Source organism: Agelaius tricolor, unplaced genomic scaffold (genome assembly GCF_023055355.1).
Source record: "Agelaius tricolor isolate 1412-34295 unplaced genomic scaffold, bAgeTri1.0.p SCAF_8, whole genome shotgun sequence".
Lineage (NCBI taxonomy): Eukaryota > Metazoa > Chordata > Aves > Passeriformes > Icteridae > Agelaius > Agelaius tricolor.
Genome location: NW_027269268.1, coordinates 33,333,851 through 33,360,234, shown reverse-complemented (window position 1 = coordinate 33,360,234; position 26,384 = coordinate 33,333,851). Strand labels below are relative to the sequence as shown.

Sequence of the window (26,384 nt, the reverse complement as noted above, 5' to 3'; positions counted from 1 at the left end):
CAAATATGAGAAAGTGTAAGAAAATGTCAGTGAAAGAAAATGTTGGTCTTAAAGACTAGTAACATAGTTTGCAAGCTGGAAAAGATACCTACAGTAGATAAACAATAGTCCAGCTCCATCAAGGAGTGAGGTTGCCTCAAGGAATGAGTCACAGTATACAAAAGTACATAATTGAACAGAGGTGTTGATAACAAATATCACCCTCACTGTAAAGCCCAGGAAGAGCCATTGGTGTAGTACTTACTGGCACATGAATCAGACATGGGCTTTGCAAGATCACTCCTTCTTTTCTGCCCTTATTTTCTTCCCTCATTTATTACGTTTTTCTAAATATATTCCTGATTATTGTCACCAGCTTCCTTTTGCCATTTCCTATTTGAACACATGGCCTGGAGATTTATGGTTTCACACAGTAAAAAACATGTTTTAAACTTCCCTCATTTCTAATGGTACTACAGGCCAGTGGACAAATGGTAATAGTGGAGTTTGCCAAGGACATACCCAACTGCACATTCACTGGCAGAGATAAGGATATATAATATTTAGCAGTAAGTGAATTTTCCAATATAGTCTTAGGTATGTGCCATGGCCCTGAGCTCTCCCTTCTTATCCAAATCCCAGTGTTGGAGGCTTTTCTTTTTAAAATAGCAGTTGGTTTGTATTCGGTAATTGGTTACCAGTTTTTAATCATGCAAAACATAATTGTTTTTCACAGGTTGCCATAATACATTGAAGCTAGGAGTTTGAAAGCCCGCCTTCTTAGGGAAAAAGTAGTGTTCCATTTCTGCAGTGCGATAAAGAAGAACAAATGCCCTTTGCAACTCCATAAAGCATTTTGAACTCCCTACTATTGTTCATGTACTGCTTCCTTTTATATTTCTAGTCTTCAACCAATTTTTAAGAGAGCTGCATATGTGTATATATTCAAGCAGCACGTATAAGCCTTAGGATAGTCAGCAGATTATCTACATAAATATTTAGATCTGTTTCAGAGAAACGTGACTTTTTATTTTGCTGTCTACAGGCACAGAATGTTTGTGACTCACAGCATCTAGATTTTGTGAAAGAATAACAACAAAAATGCCTAGTACGTGAGAAAAACAACATGAGAAATTTGTGTTTGCTTCCAAATAACAGTCTGGCTCAACCAATATTGAGGGTAAATTGCTGGTATTTTTATTAACATGTATTTTAGTCCTATCTCATCTGCCATTATTCAGACCTTATGAAGTTGTTAGTTTTTTATACACTGAAACTTTTTCAGTGATTATTTTAGCCATGAGTCTCCTGCAGCACTCTCATTCAGGAGTGAAGTCTTGCAGATGCATCTCCACAGACTGTGCAGAAAAAAAGAACCTTTCACTCTAGTGTTTGACCATATATCCATGCAGACCTTATCCATTTCAGAAGAAGGAAGAAAAGAAAGGTAAATTTTCTGCTGTAGAACTCTTACAAAAAAGAGTTTTTTTGTAAGAGCTACTTTTTTATTATAGGTGTAATTACAAACTTGTTAAGTACACCACTGAGTAATTTGACTCCTTAGATTCCATTTTTGCAACTATAAAATAGTGATTAAATATTGTTCTGACAGGCAATGAAATCATGCAGAGCTTGGGTATTTTTTTGTGAAGAGGGCTATGTAAAACTGACTCATTTTCTGTGATTATTCTCTTGGATGTAGTAGAAAGCAATCATAAAAAGGACACCGACATAGAGATGAACATTTTGTTTTAAAACTTAGCTAATGCTTGCAGAGAGACAGTTTGTTATTCACTATGTCAGAGTTCTGTTTTTACAATGTATTCTATACAAATGTATTAATATCAGTGGAATGTGTTTATGCCAGACTGGCCCTTGTGTAAAAATCCATTTTCCCTGGATTACAAATCTTTTCCACAGTAGTCAGCATCTGATTAACTGGAAATACTTTTTTTTTTGCTCATGTGAAAGGGTCCTTTTCCTATTCTTTATAATATTTAGTTTAATTCTATTTTCTCATACTAAGTTTATTATTGTACAGGAAGTGCTCTGTTTTCACATGTGTATTTTATATCCATTAAAGCTGTCTATGGTCATTATAAACTGCCCATATAAAACACTGACAATGTCTTCACAGCATGTGATTATATTCTCTCCCTAATCTTCCATAACACAATCCTGCCTGGTTCTTTCTTAAGCAGGACTAATTGAGTTGCATCAATCCATTCAGTGCATAACTAGGACTGAATTAAATATTGACTAAGTCTGTGGTTCTGTTAGAGATCTGAACAGAAAAAAAGTATACCACTAAGGATAAATATTTATAATATATATATATATAATGAAGAAAAAATTTTAGTGTGTAAAGGGTTTTTCCTATCTTTTTTAAAGCATTTGAGGATATATATATATTCATAAAATAAGGCAATGTCCCTTTAAGTCGTGTGCTAGTCAGCTGACCCCATTCTAGTTTGGAAGCTTTTCCCCTAAGGAAAATATGTTCTAACTAAGAAATTAGTATTTTTTCCTGAAAAGAACTCTTCATTTCCCATTACTAAATGTGCAGGTTTTGATAACAAAAATATTTTATTTATTCAAAACAAAAGTGAATTTAAGACTTATTTTTGTATTCTGATATCTGAGATTATTACTGCAATTCAATAAGCTTGGAAAATTTTACCTTTTCCGATGCTAAAAACCTGAAATATATTTATGCCTTGGATAAGAAAGCTTACTTCCAAGTGGAATAGAGTTGGTTTCCACAAAACGTAATGTAACTTCTTATGTGATGAATAGACTTTCAGTATTCAAACTGATTACTCAATTTTGCAGAAAACTATAAGTTTAATGAGACATTGAATTAAAATGCTCAGGAAAACAAAAAATCTTATTTCCTTCTACTTTATGACAAATGTTCTCCAAACACAATATAAGCAACAATATCCTCACATATGCAGTGCTGATGCGCTGATGAATTTTGTTGTACTGTGAACACATTTTAGGAATTTTGTATTTGCTGCACATATGGAAACATGTCACTGGTGGTAATTTAGTTCTTGGTCTGCGAAATGGGGAAATAATAAGAATGAGAAATATGTCTTTTTTTACCATCAAGTGTGGGTCTAAAAAACTCTCAGACTCTCAGAACTGTCTCCTAACTGGGTATAAAGTAGCTGACAATAAATGCAATTCTATTTCTGGAGATGATGTTGTTTAATTCCCTGATCCTTTTCATTCTTAATTTCTTACAGGTTGAACCTTTTTTGTGCTGGAGAAAAAAAAATCCTATTCAGGTTGTACAGAAATTTTCTTGAGAGAAATTCTGGCCTTTTTATATGCAGTAGCCAGTAAAGAGTCAAAGTAACAAACACACATAAGCCAAGAAGAGAAGAGAGAGAAAGGGCCTAATTCATAACAAATATTTTTTGCAATTACTAATTTGCCCTATGCCCCCTTTTCTTTACCTGTTACTTTCCTGCAATCAGGTGCAGCTCTGGAGGTACCAGTGTGATTAAACCTAGGCAGAAATCCTTCTCAAGGGGAGTTGTGACCTTCTCTGTTATTGTGTTTCATAGGCTGCCAGCAACGGTGCTGCTTTACAGAAATCTAAGATTAATTGCCCACCTCACATACTGGGAATGTCTGTCACCTTTTCCTACCCAAGAATAACTACATCTCTCTCTCTTTTGCTTCGTGGTTTGATTGGTATTTATTTTTTTCCCTGACCTCCTCCGAAGCTGCTGATAGGTTAAGCTGCTCCTTATTTTTATCTCAGCACATTTTCTGCTATAATGTTACTTTACCATCTCACTTGCAGCACCATTTATTCTCCTGTTGTTTTATAACTCCTTCTGAGACACAGCTCTTCCCAACTTTCATTTGCTTCACACAGGCCATGTGTCAGCTTTGCCAGCCTCATCAGAAGTACCTGATTATCCTCTCAGTGAGCTCAAGGTTAAGTATCTTGACCCCAGAGTTTGAAATTCTGAATTGCACCATATCTCATTCACCTCTAAGTCAAAGATAAGAGTTTGAACCCCCTTGTGGAAGATGAAGATGGAAGATTGTTGTTTAAACTCAGAAAAATACGCATTTTTCTAATCTTATTCAGATCCGTTTGATTTCTAGTTGCTGCAATTTCTGTTGACTTTTGTAGCAGATTGTCTCTGTTTAGCTTTTACCTAGCAACATTTCTGACTCAAATGCTGTGAAAAACAAATAGATTTTACCACACAGGCTGGAAAAAAACTGTGATAACAAATAGGAGATGCATAATATGCAATGGATCTGACTTCCTATTTAAAATATTTTTTATGAAAGCCACTTTATAAGATTCAGTCAGCTCTAAATTATTTCCTTTAAAAAAAAACATTAAGAAACCCCAAACAAAAATATGAAAACATCTTCACATCCTAACAGGGAAAGGGAATTTTAAAATGAAATTTATGGGAAATATGTCATTAATATTGCTCTTTTTTATGAACTCTTTGGGTGCTATTATCTGTGCAGAAATTCAGCCATATTGGAAGGACATTTTGTGAACATCCATGATTTAGTGTGATTTTACAGCTTAAAAAAACCAAAAAACAATCACATACATTGATGTATAAACAATCAATGTTCATCTTGATAGCCAGTTATTAGTGTTTGTTTTGGAAAGTAACAGTTGCCAGGAAAAGTATCAGGATGAAAGTATAATTTGTCCATGTCTTTGCTGTGAGTGCCACCATCTATGTAAATACAAAATCAAAACTGTTTTGCTTTAAAATTCAATTATTTATTTTAGGTCTCACATTTTATAAATATTGAATTTGTTTTTATTATTTTCCCCAACATACTTCCAAAAAATTCTATATCATCTTTAGGATTCCATGATTTCCTAAAGTAGTTGATAGTTCAGAGGATTAAAAGAAATTTTCAAAAAATAAATATCATACTATTCTTTTTATATTCTCTTTCACTACATAGGATTTATATGCTGTGCTGTATTTCTCTTCACTAGAGATCAGGGAATGATCTAGCAGGAGGTGTCCTGGTCCATGGCAGGTGAGGTTGGAAATAGATGATCTTTATGGTCCCTTCCAAACCAAACCAAACCAAACCATTTAATAGGACTATGAATATAACAAGATATTTTCCATTACTATGTCCTGTGCATGATTTTCTATTTGCTCTACTTTCCATATTAATCTAATCATGAAGAATATTCAGATGATTTTAAAAAATCTAAAATTTTCCTAGCTAAAAATTAATTTTAGTGGGACCTGCTTGGATGCCATAGGAGACACATTCAAAATAGTCTTTTAGATTCTTTGCAACATCAACTTTTAAAAGTGCTTCCAGCCAAAAAGGGGAGTGAAACCCAAAAAGAATCTGGTTTTCCTCAGTTTCACTACTTTTCTTTTATATCTTAATTTTCTTAAAATATTTCCATTATTAAAACTTTTATCGTAGTTGTTCTTAAAAGTATTAAAACCGGACATTTGAAAATACAAAGATTTGAACTTCATCCTTCAGTCTTTAAAACAGCTCATTTTCCATCCTTTTGTTTAAATTTGGCACAATTTAAAAAAGGGATGCTGTTTTATTTTAATAGTGGAATGCATGTTGCTACACTGCAGTGGAGGGTACCTTGATAGTATGAAGTCAAGTCAAGAATTGCAGCAATACTTTCAGTGCTGCACAAAAGGAGGCAGTGACAATTTCAACAAAGAGCTGGCAGTCTTAGGACTTGTTTAGGCAAAAGCAAACTTCAGCTCATACTGGATTTCTTTCAAGTTTCTCTCTCTAAGTTCTCTTTAATCGTCCTTAATATTAAGTGTTTTATATTGTACTGTATGTAACAACTATTCATAACCAGATTTTACAGAACAAAAGTATACACCAATAAACTGCTATATTAAGCTGTGTAGAAAAACATGGTTTCCTTTAAGAAAACAGGATTGGTTTCCAAAGGAAGGTCGGCATTTGCTTTGCATCATCCTTCAGCTCATACTGAAAGTATCACAACATAGCCAAGTCTTTGGCTTCTTCTCAGCCATTTCCAAGGAGAAATAATAACTGATGTCAAAATGCTCATTTGGCCACCACATGATGTCTTTCTTCATGAGAACCTTCCAAACAGCTTCTCTGAGCTATTTCAGAGCAGCAGTTATCACCTGTCCTGGTGATTTTATGAAGGTACAAATGTCAAAGTTTCACCTGAGAGAAAACATCCATACAATAAGAGTAGCATAACATGCTTTACCCTTTAAGAACAGAAAACTGCAGCTGTTTCACACAGATTTTCTTTGCACTGAGGCACAAATATGCATGCCTAAATGTGATAGATATTACGTCCATAGATTAGTCAAGTAGGTTCTTGTGATGACCTAATAGAATATAACGTAGATTTTATATGTGTACCTATATTACTATATTCATCATAGAATCTGCTAATTAATGTTAAATGTATACTTATGAGTTTAGTATTAAATTATGAATTAGTATTAAATGTATACTTATGAATATTTCTAAGTGCTATGTATCTATATGTATTAATATCTCAAGGTAAACACATAATTTATGAAAAAAAATAAACCAGATTTACTGGCAATGCCTTCTCTCTTCTTGTCAGATATCACAACTCTCCTTTAAAATAGAGGTCTCAAGTTCACTTTTCTTGATCAATTTTTAGCAGTCTAAGGATTATTTTTTCAAACAGTAATAGTAAAATTTGGAATTTAGATAAGACTAGTTCCAAGTGTCAGTCCTGATGCAATGACCAGTACAGAAAGAGACAACATATACATGTTTGAGATATAGCACAATCCTCTTCAGTATAACATCTTATTTTTTGTGCTTTTCTCTTCCAGTTTTTCTACATCTTTATGTCTACCTTGTGCTCAAAATTTTTGGATAGAACTTGTGGAAAATACTCCTATATCCATAGTAAGCCAAAAATTGACAAGGAATAAAAATTACTGCAGACAATTAAACAAGGAAAAATGAATGTAAGTTACTTCAACTTTTCTGAAATGTAACAAAAAGAAATATGAACTTCTTTTAGTCATCAAAATTTTTGACAAGGGGAAATTTATATTTTACATTGAATTTTCTTTTCATGATTTGTGACCTTTTTTTTAATATATATTTAATTTTTCCTTATTTTGTTCAGAATAAGAACATCAGATTAATAACCCCAGTACTTTGGAGTTTTGGAAACCCCCTACATTTTCAGTAATGAAACTTGCAAGTTCATTGCTCCAGGCCCTAGGCAAAGGACTCTGTTCCAATGGTCTTTCTCTTTCTTCATGTAGAGTTTAACAGGTCTGAAGAAGTATTTCTCCAACTAATATAACCTTTGTTTAACTTTCTTGAGCATATGTGAAACTATCAACATGGAATGTTTATAAGCCCCAGGCCTGTAAGGATTAGGAAAATAAGATTTTTTTTGCTTTCTGCTCTGCTTCAAAAGCAGTTAAGGGTTATGCATTCCAGTTTCACAAAGCACCTCATTCAGACCTAGCTTTAGGTGCTTAAGTCCGAGAGAGAGAACATTTCCTGAGTACCTCTTTTCAGAGATTTCTGTTGCCTATTTAGCCTGAGGTGCTGCAAACCTCATGCTCAGATCTGTTGATGGAGTGTGCCTGTCTCCTAGAGATATCTTGTTTATCAATTACAGTTCTGAAAATAGGTACTAGGCTGTAATTGTCAAATCTCTATCTTGAGCACTTCACTCATTATCCCCACCAAAACTCAATGCAATATTGTTTGTAGAAGCAGGCATAAGAAGCAGGACAAAATTACAGTTTTGCTCAACTTTGATCTATCTGTATCATTCTTTATGCTCCTTTTCCAAAATTCATATTACTTGTAATATCCAAGTAAGAAACAGATCCTCATCTGGAAGCAATTGGCATTGCTGTTGATGTTAACTTCAAATGAATTTAGGGACAGTGATTCAATTGTGATGCCACCTGACCTGAATCTCAATAGAATCCATAGAACACGAATAATATTTAAAATGCCTTAAATACCCAGAAAAAATGTTACCTTTTATTTAGACTCTTGTAATTCACCAGCTGTTTAGCTTTTAAAAGGATCTTAATAAAACATTGTCATTACTAAATGGAAAAATACCATGCAAAACACATGCATAAATATTTTCTAGAAGGAAGTAAAATGGAGCTATAACTCAAACACTGTGTATATATCTGCTTCTAGTCAGCAGATGAGATGACCATTTTGATGTGCCTTTTTGAAAGTGGTTGTTAACTCTGAGACAAATATAGTTTTAATTGTGTTCAACCACTTCATGGTTCAAAATCATCACCATGAAGTTAAGCATAAGTTGAAAGCATAGGCTTCTGAAAAACACATTCTCAGGTAAAATATTTCTATGGTTCCATTGACCCCACTAAAACTTAAATGTAGTGCTCAGAAGAGTCACATTCCATTTTTTATTTTTCTTTTTATGCAAGACTGCGCAAAATCCATTTTTAAATTATTTAATAATTTTAATTATTTTCCATTTTCCAAAGTGTCATCTGACATTTTATCAGCAAATCATTTTTTCCTGCTAAAATCCAAAAGTTTTTATTATGAAACTATTTCTATCCAATATCAACAAATTAGTTGTGAAAGGCTTGATGTGTTCTACTACAACTAGGAATTACATAAAAATTCATGGGTTTTTTAGTAATGTTGTTTGCTACAACTGACAATGACTTCTCACATCCGAATTTCACAGTTTTCTAGCTCAGATGAAAAGCTTCTGTCAAATTTGCCTTGCAGTCATTTCAGCTTCAACTTAGCTTTTGTTTGTTTGCAATGTTCACATTCTTACTGGGAAGGAAAACAAGGTATAGGAAAACAGGGCTGCCATCAAACTTTTATACAGCATAGTGGTTTTAGGCTGATTGCTCTTAGCCTCCTGTATGCAAATCAGATAATTAAAAATGTATAATGAAAATGTAAATATGAACAATAGGAGAACCTCTTTGACAATGATCAAAGGAGTCTTCTTCAATGTTAGAAATCAGAAGATAATGAACAAACAAAACTATCTTTCAGTCTTTCACCTTCACAGATTAACTAAGGGGATTTCTTCAGCAAAAAGATGAACATGTAAAACAATAATCTGTGGAAATGCTTGAAAACTCATCCCTGAGGATTTTGAATGAATGAAGCAGACTCACAGAAGGATTTTGTAAACACTGCAGTCTCTCATTAAGGAGGTCTCCATGAGCAATGTATTTATTGGCCAAGTCAGTGTTCTTCTCTTCCCTGACACATTGTCTTATGGGAATGTTACATGAAAATATCTCTGAATGCCAAGGCAGAAGGGAAATTCATGTTATTTAAAGAACTGGTGTAGCTAGAGAAGGTTGGAGAAACTAGTGAGACTCAAGCCTGATGGAAGAGCACAAGAGAAAGAGAAGGAGCCTGTGAATTTTGTTTTGTGTTATTGTAGATCTCCATCAAAACTGTCTTTTAAGAAAAGGTCCCCTGCATTATAAGTGGGACTGATATTCCACAAATTTACCAAATGTCTAGACAGACTTCATCTTCCTCTCTCATGTGTTACCTTCTCCAGTAAGCAAACAGGAGACTCAGAAATCTTGCATTTGCATCCTCTGTTGCATCCAGTCTGGACAGGTTTGTGACTATATGTTTAACAGTTAGATTACAGCACCTGATCACAGAGCTTTCACCTGTGTATTTGCTCTTTCTTGTGAAACCCACCTCAGCAGCCACTACAGCATCTGAAATAGATACAGTGAGCCTTCTGCTTTGAAATATATATTATCAGTTACTGACTTTACTCTTTGCAGCTGCTTCCACCTGATATATCCTGTGCCACCAGGAGTATCCAAAAATGGTGTAACTTACAAAGACAGCTTCTGAATTGTCATGCAACATTCAAACAGAATCCAAAATCAATAAGCTAATAGAGCTTACTGAATATGATATTTATGCAATTGTGAAATTTTTCTCAATGCAGATCCCATGATCATTGATGAATCTTTGTTTCACCAGGACAAAAAGAAAAAAAAAAGCAGAGATTTAATTTTGGAAACAAGAAGAAAAGGACAAGATTTATTACAGTTTTGGTCTGAAGGTTCTGTATTGCCTAAGCACTTTTCATACTGCCATTTCCAATGTATTGCTCTGACAGAAAAGGTCACAAAGTTTTATGCTGCAAAATAAAGAATAAAATAGAAAAGGAGAAATATAATTGTTTTGGTTGAAAAGTTCAGTAAGGTCTAGAAACGTTGAACAGTTGGACACTGATTTTATTTGACTGCAGGATCACACATATCAATGACAGTACAGCCGATTCAGTACTGCAGCTGATTCAATCTCCTGTGCCTTGCATGGGAAGAAAAGTAACTTTCTAAAAAGACAGTATATTTTCAATAATCTTTCAAATCATTTGTCTGTAGCAACTGCTTAGAAGGCTGACATTGAAATCCATTTGCTTATCAAAATGTTTTCTTCTCCACAGTGTGTAAAGCTTCATGCTGGTTATTGTAAACTTGCCATTGATTTTCCAAACAGTTGCAGAGAACTGGGGTAAAAGGAAGGTCACATTTTGAAGAAATGTGGATAGTTGAAAGGTCTAAAAAGTAAAATAGATGACAGATAGTATTTTTGTAAATTGCAAGCTTTTCGTTTTCAAGGCATGTTGAACAGTGTTCATTTCACTTCATCACAGTTGGCAGTGATACAAAAAATATCTTTAATTCAAAGCAAATCAGTATTACAAGAGTTTTCAGTCTTGTAAAATTGACCATTCATTCCAACAATGGCTTTTTTGCCCCTTGAACAAAATTGCTTTCCATACTATTTTTGAAAAAAAAAGATAATATGATGCTTATTTCAGAGTACTAAGGAGAATACCTGTTTTCCTTATATAATTTTATTTTCATTGCAAATAGATGAAAGTAATATCCAAATCTGGAATTTCAGCATGAGTTGGCCTTGGATAAGAGAGCTAGGTAACTATGTTCTCCAAATGTCCTCACCAGAATAAAAATTTGGTACCTTGAAATAATCATACCATAAAAGGTTTCAGAGTTGAATCAAAGAGGTAAAGCCTCAATTCTAAAATTAATGACTTGTTACAGAGGAGTAAAATTACCTGCAATTTCAAGTGAAATTATCAGTTGTGTTAATACATTTTATCTGTGACCAGTGGAACATACTGAAGCTTTGTGTCTTTGATGTCTGAATTGCCTTTTAGTGTTCTTTCCTTTTTTGATTAATTTACATAGAAGAATGCTTGTTGTTCCTGCAGAAAAATATGCATTTTTGAACTGCTAATACCTGCAGTTGAAATGACAGTTAATTCATTAAGGGCTTTCACACCTATTTCCATGGGATTCAGTTATACATGACACTAATGCAAAAAAAAATTGCATAAAGTAAGAGGACAGCACTACCTATTGTTAGACCATTTAAGCCTTTTTTTTTCTTTTATTGATAGGAAGAAAAAAATTAAAAGTTTTCATACAGGCTTAGGGCAACCTTCTGTTTTTCATTAAGATTTTGTCCTGGAAGAAAGGAAAGAAGTAAAAAATAGAAAGAAATTAATCTTCTTACATAAAAGGAAAGAAATAAAAAGGAATTAAAAGATTCTGTCAAAATACATCAGAAAGAGTTGTTGGGTTTTTTCCCCCATAAATCAGAAATTGTAGTTCTAAATAAATTGAGTTATACCTAATGTTTGCTATACGTAATACAAAATTTTTTCATTTTTACGATATTTCTACTGAGTTTCAGTTATTGCATAAAAAATGGAAAACCTTAATTGTATTTTAGGATATAGTTTCAAAACACAGCAAATAAAAGGGAGTGGATACATAGGATATAAATTCATGTAACTGATAATCTTAATTCTCCAAGGAAACTAGGAAAATATATTTACTTAATAAAGTTTATACTATTTCATAATAATTTTAAAGAGCAAAGTCTAACAAATAAAAAGATATAATTTATCTGTACTTGTGTAAAAAGAAACATATATTAGAATATTTTCAACCAAAACTACTTAATGAACACAGAAATTTGTTTTGATGAGGAAATGTCACTAGAAATAATTACCTGAGTTTACAGTTTTAAGTTTATCTACACAATTAAAAAATGCAATTTTAACAAAGCAAATTATTTGCTATGAGTAGGCTGCATGTCAGATAAGACACCACTGAAAAGACTGAAAGCTTTCATATGACTTTTTCTAGATTTCGTGTTTGGACTTGTCAAAATTGAAGAGATGAAAATTCAGTAGTACATCAGAGAAAGAATGGTAAAAACAGGCCTTTCATACCTCAGATAAAATACTTGAAAAATTACCTCAGGTTGTTTTGTCAACAAGATACGGATTTGACTGAACATCTCATGAGGGAATAAATTTTGTGCCAGAGCCAGAAAAACAGAGAGCAAATCCTGGTGTTCTTGATTTGACATGGCAGCAGAGCCTTCCTGCCTGCACACCTCACCAGGCTCCACCATCTCTTGACTTGATACCCCTCTCAAGTATTGGAAAAATATCCCTCCCTGCCAAGTGTTTCTACTGACCACCAGAGAAATCAGTGAAGACTAGCCGGCTTCCAAGCACTTTCCTCCTTCCTATAACCCCTTCCCCTGTACTTGTGCGCTTCACTGCTTGTGCTAGCTCTATTTGCAGTCCAAGAGAAGAAACAGATACCAAAGGGAAGCAGCTGTCAGTAGCAGAGCCATGGTTTTCCTCCTGACAGAAAACAGTTTGTCTGTCCTCATCACTCTAAGACTAATGTCTAGAAAACCTGCTTTGCCACTTAAGCACCAAAAGCTCAGCAGAATTCAGGAGCTGCTGACATGAAACCTGAAGGATTCTTATCTTCCATCCAGATTCAGCCATGACTTCAAGTCTCTCATCAATGTGACACGCTAGACAACTACTTTTCTTTTGTCTGAAGTCAGCTCTTTTATTTGAACACAGATATTTGAGGAATATCTAACATTGATCATGCAGGAATAACCATGCTCTTCTTTACCTTTAAATTACAGAGACTTTAACAGATGTTTGATGTGGTGCACTTCTATTAAAAATACAATAAATATATAGCACTGTGGAGAGATATTGATAACATAGTGGCTTAGTGAGCTGGATTAACCTGGAGAGCTCAAATCCAGGTGCCAATCACTTTGATTAACAGTTCAGGGAAGGCTGCTCATGAAGTTACTCAATGGCAGCCCATTTTCTGATGCATTTTGCCATAAAGAAGTTAACTTCCAGTCTGGAGATTGTAAAGCTCCTGGTTATAACACTGGGAGTTGGTTAGGCTTTGAAATTGGAGTCGTGCTTACTAAGTAATTTGAATCACAAAGAAAGTCCCTTCCAATCAACTGGTACAAGGGTTTACCCCAATATTTCTTTTCAAAGATTCTTGTTTTTCACATTGCTTGAGAGAATTTACACCCCTTGCTGCTTCTACCTCTACATCTAGGACTCAGGATATTATAATTCTACCAGTTGTGCAAATCTCCAAAATGATAGAACTGCCTTGATGATACCACACAGCTGTAAAGAGCTGTGAGTGTTTGTCAGCATGACATTTTCTCCATACCTGCACTGAGCAAATTAACTGGGAATGAAAAATAACTACAAGAGTAGATTAAAGATTTTTGACTAAAAATACTGACTTGGTTATGAAACAAGATACCAGATAAATCTTCAAATTCAATTACACTGAGAATATAGCATCTCCATACTCAGTAACAGCTAAAATGTATTCAAGTAGATTATGTAAATCATGAAACACTGAAAAAATTCCCATATGAGGTGGCAGATTTGTAAGGTAACTGGACTTAAGACCTTTGAAAAGCTTTTTGCCTCTCTTCCTTTACCCATATGGTGTCTTTAATCTTCTTCACTAAATAATGTAAATTTAAAGTGAATTAAAATACTAAAAACATGCATTAAAATATTACTATTTTTAAAGGACCAATATATATTATTTTATCTATATCATTTTTAATATTATTATTATTAGTATAATCATAGGATCATTTATGTTGGGAAAAAAACATTAGGATTACCAAGTCCCACTGTTAAGCAAATGTTAACACAGCACTGCCAAGTCCATGACTAAGCCATACCTCAAGTGTCACTCCTATAGGTCTTTTAAACACCACCAGGGTTGTTGACTTGACCTCTTCCCTGGGCAGCCTGTTCCAATGCTTGACAACCCTTTCTGTGAAGAAATTTTTTCCTAATATACCATCCAAATCTCCTCTGGCACAATTTGAGGATTTCTCCTTTTGTCTTTTTGCCTGGGAGAAGTGACTCACCCCCACCTCACTTAAACCTCTTTCTAGATAGATGCAGAGTTGTAAAGTCTCCCTTGAGCCTCCTTCTCTCCAGGCTAAACACTCCCCATTCTCTCAGCCATTTTTCAGAAGAATTCTGCTCCAGGCCCCTCACCGCCTCCGTTGCCTTTCCCTGGACCAACACCAGCATTCAATGTCCTTCTTGCAGTGAGTGAGGGGCTCAAAAGTATTTCAAGTACGGGGGAAAATAATTTCCTAATCCTGCCGTCCACACCATTTGTTTGCACAGCCCAGGTCGTCATTAGGGTTCATGGACATGTGGACATGCAGCTGGTTCACCCTCAGCCAGCTGTCCACCAGCACTCCCAGGTCCTTTCCCAATGGGCTGCTTTCCAGCCACTCTGCTCCCAGTCTGTAGTGCCACAGGGGGTTGTTGTGGCAGAAGTGTAGGACCCAGAATTTGATGCCATTGAAACTCATGCTGCAGTTTCAGACTCAGAGTGATGTCTCAGCCCATCTATCTGCGCAGATTCCTCTATAGTCTTCTTATCCTGCAGGAGATCAATACTCCCACCTAACTTGGTGTCTTTGAATATACTGCGGGCACTCTCAATCCCTCATCCAGATCATCAATACAGGTATTGAACAGGACTGGGCCAAATACTTAGCCCTGGGGGACAGACACCAAGTGGATACAGCACCATTCACCCATCACTCTCTGAACATGGCCATCCAGCCAGCTCTGCCTAAGACATGGGCTCCCAGCTTCTCCAGGAGAATGCCATGGGAGAGGGTATCAAAGGCTTTGCTGAAGTCCAGATGGACAAAATCCACAACCATTTGATCATCCATCCACTAGACAGGTCATAAAGGGAGTTCAACATGGTCAAAAAGGACCTTTCTTAACACCCATCCTGGCTCAGCCTGATCTATTGCTTGTCCTGGCTCTGTGTGTGTGTGTGTGTGTATATATATATATGTGTATGTGTGTGTGTGTGTGTGTGTGTGTGTGTATAAATATGCATTTGCATGTATATGGGTATATGTATAAGGACTACATATATCCTCACATACATATATACTCATAGCTTTGTAATTGTAGTTTAGTAAATCCGTGCATACAGTGCAGATAACTAGAAGTAACGAAACCAGGAAACTTACATAACAATATTGAGCTAATTTTTTTAAAACCATTTTTTTATTTGAAAAACTTCACACCTGAAAGTCCCTGATCTCCAGAGATATGGTAGAAAGCAAATGAGAAAGAGAAAATAGTGTATCAATCCAACAAGCCACCTAGTCCTCTAGATAAGCATGCATAAAATTACAAATAAAGAAATTTCTTTCCTATTGTCAATATAAATCAGATTTTCAAAATTGATTGAATGGAGTTATTTTTATCTGCTCCAACTTTCCATTGCTACATGCAGTGCTCTTATCTTGATAAAACAAGGTTGCATGGAGGGATGGGAATAACTCTCCTAAATCAATTCTGATTTAAGACAACTGTGGCAAGGATGTTTTTGGTATGTCTTGAAATGAAAGAGTTTAGTTGTTAATGGTAGTGTAACAATACATAAAATCTCTCAAATTGCTCTGCATTCTGAAATCTTTTGATCAGAGCATTAGAAAAAACAGATCAAAGTGATATAAGGACATTCTTGAAACTTCACTACTAAATTTCCCAATTTCTTTTTTTCAAGCATACATTATACAAGTATACACTTAATGACTTGGGGTGGGAGGGGGTTTCTCAATAAAAGAAACCTCTGAGAGAGCTGGGAGAGCCACTGCGATCCCACAGGGACAGGACCAATAGTAGCCAATCCTGTAATGCATAAAGGAAGCCCTTGGGGAGCTCTGGTGGTCAGGAGCATTGCACATGGGCTGTGGGGATCAGCCAGGGCCCTGCACAGCACTTTGTGTGGTAATTCACACAGGAAGGGAGCTGGAGCCCTGCCAGCCCAACCAGGGTGTGGTGTGGCACCCAGTCAGCAGAAAACCATGGTCTCTCTAAGCTCTGCCGCCACCATGGCTGACACAGTGCACAGACAGAGCTCACTGGGGACACGCTGCCACCCTGGTGTCAGCTTCAGGCTGTGCCCTGCTCTTAGGTCAGCATGGGACTGCAGCAGTGAGCACCCCTGGGGAGGGTGTGCCCAGGTACAGGAGCTCCTCTGCTCAGTGACCAGGCTCTGGGAGGCATGGGTGAGTTGACAGTATCAGGCAGTATGAGAGAGATACAGACAGCTGTAATCATCGCCTGCCTTCTTGGGACAGGCCCAGCAGCTGGCTCCTTCAATGACATATAGAACCTTCAATCATATATAGAACCTTCAATGATATTGAAGGTTCTAGAACCTCTCTCCAGCTGCCAAAACACTGTGAGCTAAAGGACAGATGGCAACAGTGATGAGCTCCTGCTGGTCAGCCAGCACATTTCTTCTGTGACTATCTCATGTTTCCATGTGTCTTTGCATATGAAGTACAAGATCTTGCAGATGGAATCAAACAATAATGAAGATGGTGGCTCCCAACAGTCCCATGTAATGCTGTAGTCTCGGGGCAGAGTGCCTGACCATCAGCCAGCAGTGTGCCAAGACAGCCAATGGCATCCTGGCTTGTGTCAGGAATAGTGTGGCCAGCAGGACCAGGGAAACAATTCTCCCCCTGTACCTGGCTCTTGTGAGGTCACGCCTTGAGTTCTGTGTCCAGATCTGGGCCACAGCTCAGGAAGGACATTGAGGTGCTGGAGCAAGTCCAGAGAAAGAAAACAAAGCTGTTGAATGGGTCTGTTGAAAGACTAAGTCATATGAGGAGCAGCTGAAAGATACGGGGTTGTTTAGCCTAAAAAAGAGGAGGCTCAGGGGAGACTTTATCACTCTCTACAACTCTCTGAGAGGAGGGTGTAGCCAGGTGGGATCGGCCTCTTCTCACATGCACCCAGTGACAGGACAAGAGGGCAGAGCTTCAAGATGCATCAGGGAGGTTCAGGCTGGACATAAGGAGGAATGTCTCTTCACAAAAAGAGTTGTTAAGTGTTGACTGCCCAGGGAGGTGCTATAGTCACCATCCCTGGATGAATTTAAGAAAGACTGTGTGTGTATATATATGTATGTGTGTATATGTATATATGTATATATATATGTGTGTACGTATATGTATATATGTTCACCTAGCAATTTTAATTATACATGAGGGGTAAAATGCACTATTATAAATTACGTTTTCACTTCAGTGGCAAACACTGGCAAAAGAAATATCAGAGGCATTCTACATCTGGATGTAACATATGCAGTATCTGCTTCATTAATATCTAGTCTCTCTCAGCTTTCATCAATAGCATTCATATCTTTTTATAATCTTTATATGTTCCCTATTCAAACACTTCATGGCCAGTACCATGAATTATTTTGTTTCTAAATTCCTAATTCAGTCTACAATGAAAACATATTATTCATCCAAGTTTATTATGAAATTTCAGAAAATGGGCATAAGACTTTAATGTAAGGTAAACTAAGCAAATATAAGTTCACAGAATACTTTTAGTTTTCAAACTGGCATACATATGGAACACAGACCTGAAAAGCCAACTAAAGTTAATGAGAATCCATATGTTTGACTCAAAGGCCTTGGCTCAGACTGAACATGACAGAGGCTATTGTTTTTTTCCAGCTGCTTGACTATACTGGCCAACAGCTAACTTTAGCTAGATACCTTGTATGCATTTCTGTTATTATTTTTCCATGTAAGCAATATTACCTTTTGCTACAGGGACACCAGACAGCCATAAATAAGGGACAGATGATCACTACAATGAAAAAATAAAATTAATAGTCTGTGCAAAGGAGGATGTGATTTATTTTGTGATCTGAATGAAAAAATTATGATAAAATAATTATGATAAAATTTATTTGGTACACTGAAATATGGCATAAAGTAAGCAAAAAAGCTGTTTGTAATAAAATTATACAGAATAATTCTCGTGCTTTGCTGCTTTGAAATCTGAGACTTATTTTTCTTTATGAAACTCAATAGCCATTTTGAAGAGTATCCATAAGGTTTCTTATATTTGTTGGGCTCAGAAGCACAATATATAGTAACTCATTAGATAATCTAGTGCATCTGCCCATGTGTGTACTCTGAGCCTGAGCAAAATGGAGCAATGATGTTAGAGCCCTCTCCATGCTGATGTTATCTCAATTTTACTGTCTGGTTATTCACTCATGCTTGCTACACAGCACACGTGTGCCTGGAGTAACTCTCCCAGGTGCATGTACCTTTGAGAACAACAATTGCTAAACCTTCCCACATCTGTTTTTATAAAGAGCCTTGATGAATCTGATATTTGCAGTGGCTGGGGAGCTCATCTCCATTTCCCCAAGTAAGTGCATATCTGTATGGTGTCAAATAATAAGTACTGCAGTATAATGAGGATTTTAAAACGAGAAAAACAATGTTACAGTATTGTTGACACTATCATTGCTGAAGAAGTTTGGAGAGGTCAAATTGCCAAGAGAGGACCAGTTTTCATTAAAAAAATGACTGCTTTTAGAACACCTAAAAGGGATGTGTGTGAGGGGAGGAGGACCATAGGTGTTCTTGAGTGTGTGTTTTTGTGTTGGGCTGGTTTTATTTTTTTCCTCAATTGTATCACTTATTCCAATCAATTATTACCACTCCCTCCAATCCTTGCACTTATGAATTTATGTTGGCCACACACATGGGCATGTTTATTTCCAACTGGCAATGCCTTTGTGCGTGTCAGAGGAACCAAAGCAGATTAAAGTAATGGTGCAAAAGCACCGGATGCAAAAGGCATGGGAAATGGAATGGGAGCAGTCATTTATAAAAAAGAAACAAGGTCTTCAATAATATCTATGCTGTTTGGCTTTTTTTTAAGTAAGCAAGTCATAACATATACTTGTTCTACTCACAGGGGCTGACTGCGAGCATAGACTCAACCAAGGGATTCAAAATTCACGAGGACTCACTTATTTTCTTGGTTTGTAAGACACCTGGCTATTTTGCTATATTACACTACTGGCCAAAAATACAGTCATAATTTCCACAGAAAAGGGTGTAATAAGGAATTTAAGGTAGAAATTTATAAACTGGTGTTAATAAATAGAGATTCAGCTCTAAATAATGTTGTGATTTTCAGGTTGCAAACAGAAATATTTGCATTTAAATACTGAGCCAGGAAAAACTTGTCTTTAATACCAAAGTAAAGCTTTTGTCTCATACTGCTCACTTACAAATTTGCTTCAAAACTTTCTGTTCTGTTTAGCTTTCTAGTACAAAATTAAAGAAATTACAGCTTGTTCATCTTCATAGTTAGGGAAAATTACTTTGCTAATCTCTGCCAAGAGACACAGGTCTGATTAGAAATCTTTGCCTCCAATATAGAAAAATTTCAGCAAATTTATTTTAAAAACGCTATAGCAAGAATGCTGAACAAGAAACAAAAAGAAAACAAAAGAAAAACATACAAAGAAAAAAAAACAAAAAACCACCCCAAACTGAACCAAACAAAAAATATCCCCTATTCATTTGTTAGATATTTGATCATCAAAGTCCCTAAGTATGGTCTCACTATGGTGCAGCTTCTATCTGAGCCTTCTTATTGAATAACATAGCTTTGACTTTAAGGCCAACTGAACTCTGTCACTTTTGGAGCTCTATTATAGACAGGAAATGTACGGATTTTTCTTTAAAATCTAATCAATGTGACCTGGAGCACAGTCAATTACTTGCTCTTCTAACTAAAAGAATATTGTTATTGCATCTCACTGAAGTGTAATGATGCAATTCTTTGGGTACCTAATTTTTTAATTTCCACAGTTTCATATTAGGCATATTAGATCATCATAAGTGTAATACCAGCTCCAGGTGTCACCAGATTGTATATAAATGGGTATATTACGTACCACTGCCAGAATTCCTACCTTAAAATTCTGAGATTCTTTGTTGTAAATTTTTGCCTGAAAAATGTACTCTTTATTGCTTAAAATGACAGTGAATTATTAACTTTTGTTATTCAGATGTAAATCAGAATAACTTTGCTATATGGAACTTTTCTATCAGACCAGAGTCAAGAGATGGTCCATGCAATAGGGCTGTTTACTAGTTCCACTATACAAATAAAGTCAAACACATAGAGAAATATCTTTTATCAAAGCATTTTCATGCATATTTATTCCTTGACACTTCTGTTACTTGATCCAAGTACAGATGAGGAAAATTAATGAAGCAAATAAACTAGTCAGTTTAGGGTTTCTTTGCCCCTTCCAAAGAATGGAATAAGTATTAATATCATTCAGTAAAGAATCACCATTGAAAGAAAATATATTCTATTCCAAATGAGACATATGAATATATAGATATAAAAAAATAGAATATATTTTCTTTTAATGGTGATTACCATTGAATATATGGTAAAATATGAATATATGGTAATTTTACATCCATGTGGAGTTTGAATTCATATCTTGGCAGTTGCCTGCATGGAATTTCTACTGATGAATTTCCTCTGCTGGAAATTCTTCTTTCTCAAAAAATTTCTTAACTTCTTTTGGAAAAAAATTAAATTATTGGAAAAAAGAAATTATTTGGAAATAATGAAACAATATAAAAAATACAAAAGAGAAAGATAAAAATTATACAATTGGTGAGAAAAAGAAAAATTTAAAAGGAGAATTAATACTAAATTTTGACAGTACAGTTCAAATGAATGGAGAATTTATTTTGATTTCAAATTTCAAACAGAAAGGAAATTTCCTCAGTTCAGCTTTGTTGGTGTTGGTGCTCTGAAAAGCCCCTTAAGAAAAACAAAACCTCTTGCTAAACTTTCTGATAATATACTTGCAAAGGGGTAAATATAATTTTTATATGTCTATTTTAAATATTTTAATCAATACTGAAACACAACTGTAATTTATTTGTTAATATTCATTCAGTCTACTATTCTGCATTGAAAATGATTGACAAATGTTTATTTTTGTTAACAGGATTTCAAGAAAAACCTCAGACTTGAAGACATTTAGTCCTATGTATAGTTATATATCCTATATATAGTTATATATCCTACTCTGTCATATGTATAGACAGAGTAGTACTGAATGAAGTTATTTTCCTCTATTCTCTCTCCAAAGGGGGAAATAAAGCTATTTTCTTCTTTTCTTCTTTGTTTTGGTTTTTTGGTTTTGGTTTGGTTTTTTTTTTTTTTTTTTTTGTTGGTGGGTTTTTTTGGTTGGTGTGGTTTTTGTTGGTGGTGGGTTTTTTTTGGAGATTTTTTGGTTGTGGATTTTTTTTCCTTTAAGGGATGTTTTTGTGTCAGTTTCTGTATTTGTTTTCCCCTGGAATTTACTCTGCTTTTCAAGGATGGCCGCTTCTTTCACACATTCATAGTACACTGTGAATACTAAAGCTATTCTTTAAAAAGCTGACAGATCCCTTTTCCTTGTATCCCTCCCAGTCATGGCTTAATTGCAGAAATGTGAGGAAGGTCAGGCTGCTAGCCCTTCTAGAGAGTATTTCCAGTGAAAAGTGGAAAGCAGGGAAAAAAGCAGACACTGCCTGCTTTAAAAGTTTCCCTATTACAGCTTTTGAGGGCTGAGACAGAGTACACTGCATGGTACTCTCACACAAAATTTTAAACACAGCTGTGTGAGTTTCTCTTGGTGTTAGGACACTTAGAGGACACTTCAGCTGTTATCTTTTGAATACACTGCACTTTTCACTGATAGGAATATTCAAAGTGTGCATTGGACATTTGACACACATCAGATTTGCTTGGTCTTTTGCTTTTAATGATATACTAATGTTAAGATGAACATTGGTGACTTACTTTTTTTCTTTTCATTTAACAGACTTACAAAGTAATTTTAATACCTGCTGCTGGATGGGCAATGCAGTGGGGTACAAGCAATGCCACAGACTCCTGGCTTGCATTGGGGACAATTATTTGGCAAAGAGACGGGACAGAACAATCAGAAGAGAGACTTTGCTGCTACACATAAATAGAGAAGACCTAATCAAGGATGTGACAGTCATTGTCAACCTTAATCTGACTGACTGACATTGAAGCAGTACTGCTTCAGATCGTGAGCAAAGTGAGAAAACAAACAGCTGCAATCAAGTCCTTAAGTTCCAAAATTATGCATTTTGGCTCATTCAGGAAAATGATAGGCAATACAGAAGAAGTAAGGCAAAGACAGAAAATTTATGCCTCCTGGCCCTTGACCTGGCAAGTTCTGCTCCCAGGAATCCCAGCTCTCTGTGCCAAGTAACAGGTTCTGGGGAAGCACTACCCACAGCAGAAGTGAGTTGAGTTAGATATTGCTTAAGTGGGCATAAGCATGTGTGAGCTGTTGGAAATCCTCTGAGAATCCTGATGGAGCTGGGTGATGTTGAGAGGCTGCACATGAATGTCTTTAAGGTGTTGTGCAAAAAATTAATGAAAAAAATAACTGGCTACATTCATCTTCAAAAAGAGAAAGGTAGAGGATTTAGTTACTACAATCTTGTAGGCCTAATGTCAGTACTCAGGAAAATTGTGAAGCAAATGCTCCTGAAATGTTTTGGAAACCAGAACAGAAAGGTTATTGGGAATGGACATCTTGGCCTTACCAAAGGTAAATGATGACCACAGTCATTGCCATCTATGAAGAAATGAAAAGCTCTGTGGGCAAGAGAAGAGCAATGGATGTTGTTAATATCAACCTTGGTAAGCATTTCAGATTTAATCCCTTGTTTAATGAGTAACATGGACTGTGTGTTATATTCCTCAGCATTCAGTGCTGTGGAACATTTCCATCAGTGGTGTGGATGTGAAATGGTCTACTCCTACCTTACCAGGGACATGTCAAAGGGACCTCAAGCTGAAGCATTTGGCTGTAAGGAAATTTAGACATTTCATTTAGTCAAATGCAAAACCTTGCACATGGGATCAAATAACAACCTTGCACATGGGATCAAATAACCTAATGCAATGGTACAAGCTGAAGACTGACTCAAGTGGGGAAGCAACTCTGCTGAAAAAAGCAAGAAGCTGCTTAGGTGGCTTCAAGACATCCCCTCCAGCCTAACTTTTTCCATGTGTCTATCTCTGAATGGGTTAGCATGGAATGGTGGCTAATTTCATCTTGTATGACCTCAGAGAACTAGAATTTGTAGAGGGAAAATAATTATTAAGATGAAATGCTTTCTCTCTTTTTCTCCTTTTCTTGGTTAAAGTCAGAATTATGGTTTGCTCTCTGTACAGTTCTTTTCAATTACTCTTTTTGCCTACAGAAACATAAAGTTAAAAGGATGATTTCAAATAGACATACAAAAAGCCAAGGCTTTAATTTCCTTTCTGTTGAAAGAAACAGAACCAGAGGAAAGTTTAAGTGGTTCAGATAGGAATACTTTTTTTTCCTGGAAGTTGTGATGTAAACAAAATTCAAATGAGCTTTCTCTTCTACCCCCATCAAATTTGCATTTTTCAATCAGCTTCAATGATAATTGAATTTAAAAATGGGGAATTTAACCTTAAAAATAGTAAAAAACTCCGCCAAACCCAAGAAAGTAACAAAAGAAAGAACTAGGCAAAAGATCTGGGTGAAATGTCAGTAGTTTAACTAAAGAGAACTTTTACATTAGAGATTCCTTTTTGAACATAACACAGCTGAACATGCAAGGTTTAAGCTTAGTTTAAAGTAAAAAGCTCTGTGCTATAGGTAGTATCACAGCAAGTCAGCCCAAAATCTAAATGGGAAGAGTTACATTAATTAACTACTGTTTCTGCATATTTGTATTGCATGGATAGGAATTGAGGGAAAGTCATCCATTTTGGGGATGTTGGAAAACTGGAAAAGTACTAGGGATAGTTTTATTGATAAATATCTATTGATGAAAAATTACACTGAAATGACTTCTAAACAAAAACACCAAATCAAATTTTGAAGAGGTTTATTACATAAGATGTTGAAGTGCTAAAAAAAATTCTTCTGTATTTTGCATTACTTCATACAGGAGAGGCTGGTTTATTAACTGCTTTGTCTTTAAAAGAACTTTTTCAAAGGTAAGTAGATAATCTTGAGTCAAGCACTGTCCTGTCAGAACAAAGGGCATTATTTTTTTACTCATACATAATAGTTAAAAATCTTTGATTGATAAAATAGTATCCAATCAAATAGTAAAAGTAAAAATGTTGTTTTGCAATGAGCTGTTACATATTTTCTCAAGACAAGATCCGAGAGCCTCTGCCTTTATAAACTAGGCTGTATGAAGGAGTAGAGAACAGATTCCAAAGAAAAGATATGCACTGAAAAAAATAGATGTGCACTGAGTATTAGCTGGACTGAGCTCTGAGGTTCTACAGCTTTGGGAATGTGCTGGCATAGTGCCCCCACTACCAAACTCCTTAATGTGCAGAGACCATATGGGATTTTGACAGAAGCAGCATGACATCAGTTCAATTTCCTTTTTTCTTCTAAATCTTGAAGTGTTCATATATACAGAATTCTGTTTACCTATCCAACTGAAAGTTAATTCTTTTAATACACAGAAAGAAGGTAAAATGATTTGTGGTAGATAATTCTGTACAAAATATGACTTGATGTGAATTTTGTACATTGAAGAAATTATAAAGAATTACTTAGGATGTTACAAAGTCATGGGTAACTGTGTGCAATTACTTTCAGTAACTTTATAGTTACAAATTAGGAAACAAGGAAACATTTTCAACAAGAGTGGGAGAATTTGCGTTCTATCATAAATTTTGGAAACAAACATCTTAGTTTTAAAACAAGCCTAATAGTGTATAATTTCTGTTTTGTATTCTTAGAATGCTTTGAAGGTTTGACACACCTTATGAATTATCATGTGGGCCTGTAACAGCTGTAGTTTTGACAGTTATCCTCTTCATCAAAAGGCTTTTCTTTTAAAAAATACTCCTACAGTGAAGGTAGAAATAGACTGTGATGTACAAAGTAAACATCTATATGTTGCTCCTTGATTTATTTTTAAAACAAATTTTGCCAGTCCTTCTGATAAAATATGTCCATGTTTTTGATACAATTGATCTTGTCTGTTTTCTGACAATGTGGTCTTTTAACTATCTTATTATAACTCTAACTTAAAACATAAAGTAAAAAAAAAAGGAAACTTAGCCCTTATCATACACAGTGTTGGTAATAATTTCTTTCATTCACTCTCAGTGACAGTACTAACATAAAACAATTTAAACTTTAGGAAGAACATCATAGTTCTACATATAACCACCCTACAATTCCTCATGATAAAAGCAATTTCCCAGTGATCAGCATAAGAAAGTACAGTGAACTCCCAAAGAAAGAAAGGATTACCAGAGACATCTGGCTCCAAGGGCAATGTACAACCTGATTTTCTCTATTGTAAAAATTTACCAGATTGCTATCAAATATAAGTACTAAAATGTTGGGAAAAAAACCACCAAACCAAGAACCTAAAATGAATGATCTCCTATGACAACGTGACTTGCTTAGTGGATGTGGGAAAGGCTGTGGATGTCATCTACCTGGACTTTAGTAAAGCCTTTGACACAGTTTTCCACAACATTCTCCTAGAGACACTGACTTTCCCTGGTGTGGAATAGTGTAAAATCACTGGGTAAAAAACTGCATGGATGGCCAGGCCCAGGATGTGGGTGAACAGAGTTGCATCCAGCTGGCAGCAAGTCACAAGTGTGGTTGCCAAGGGCTCAGTGTTGGGCCCAGTCCTGTTCAATACCTTTATCAATGATCAGGGATTGAATGCACCCTCAGTAAGTTTGCAGATGACACTATGTTAGCTAGGAGTGCTGATTTGCAGGAGGGCAGGAAGGCTCTGCAGAGGGATCTGGATAGGCTGGATCCATGGTCAACCTTGTATATTCAATAAGGCAAAGTGCTGGATCCCATGCTTCCCCTGCAGTGCTACAGGCTGGGGGATGAGTAAGTGGGAAGCAGCTTAGAGGAAAAGGACCTGGGAGTGCTGGCCAACACAGCTGAACATGAGCCAGCAGTGTGCCCAGGTGGCCGAGAAGGCCAATGGCATCCTGGACTGTACCAGAAATAGTGTGGCCAGCAGGACTGGGACAGTGATCA

The 26,384-nt window shown here is 35.8% G+C and overlaps 1 long non-coding RNA gene across 1 annotated transcript; it reads left to right on the top strand.

Moving 5' to 3' along the window:
• The first annotated feature begins 1,279 nt into the window (after positions 1 to 1,279).
• LOC139592626 (uncharacterized) lies at positions 1,280 to 22,997 on the top strand. Its single transcript, XR_011680068.1, has 3 exons — positions 1,280 to 1,426; positions 6,834 to 6,971; positions 22,146 to 22,997. It is a non-coding gene; the product is annotated as an uncharacterized lncRNA (long non-coding RNA).
• Positions 22,998 to 26,384: the final 3,387 nt, after the last annotated feature.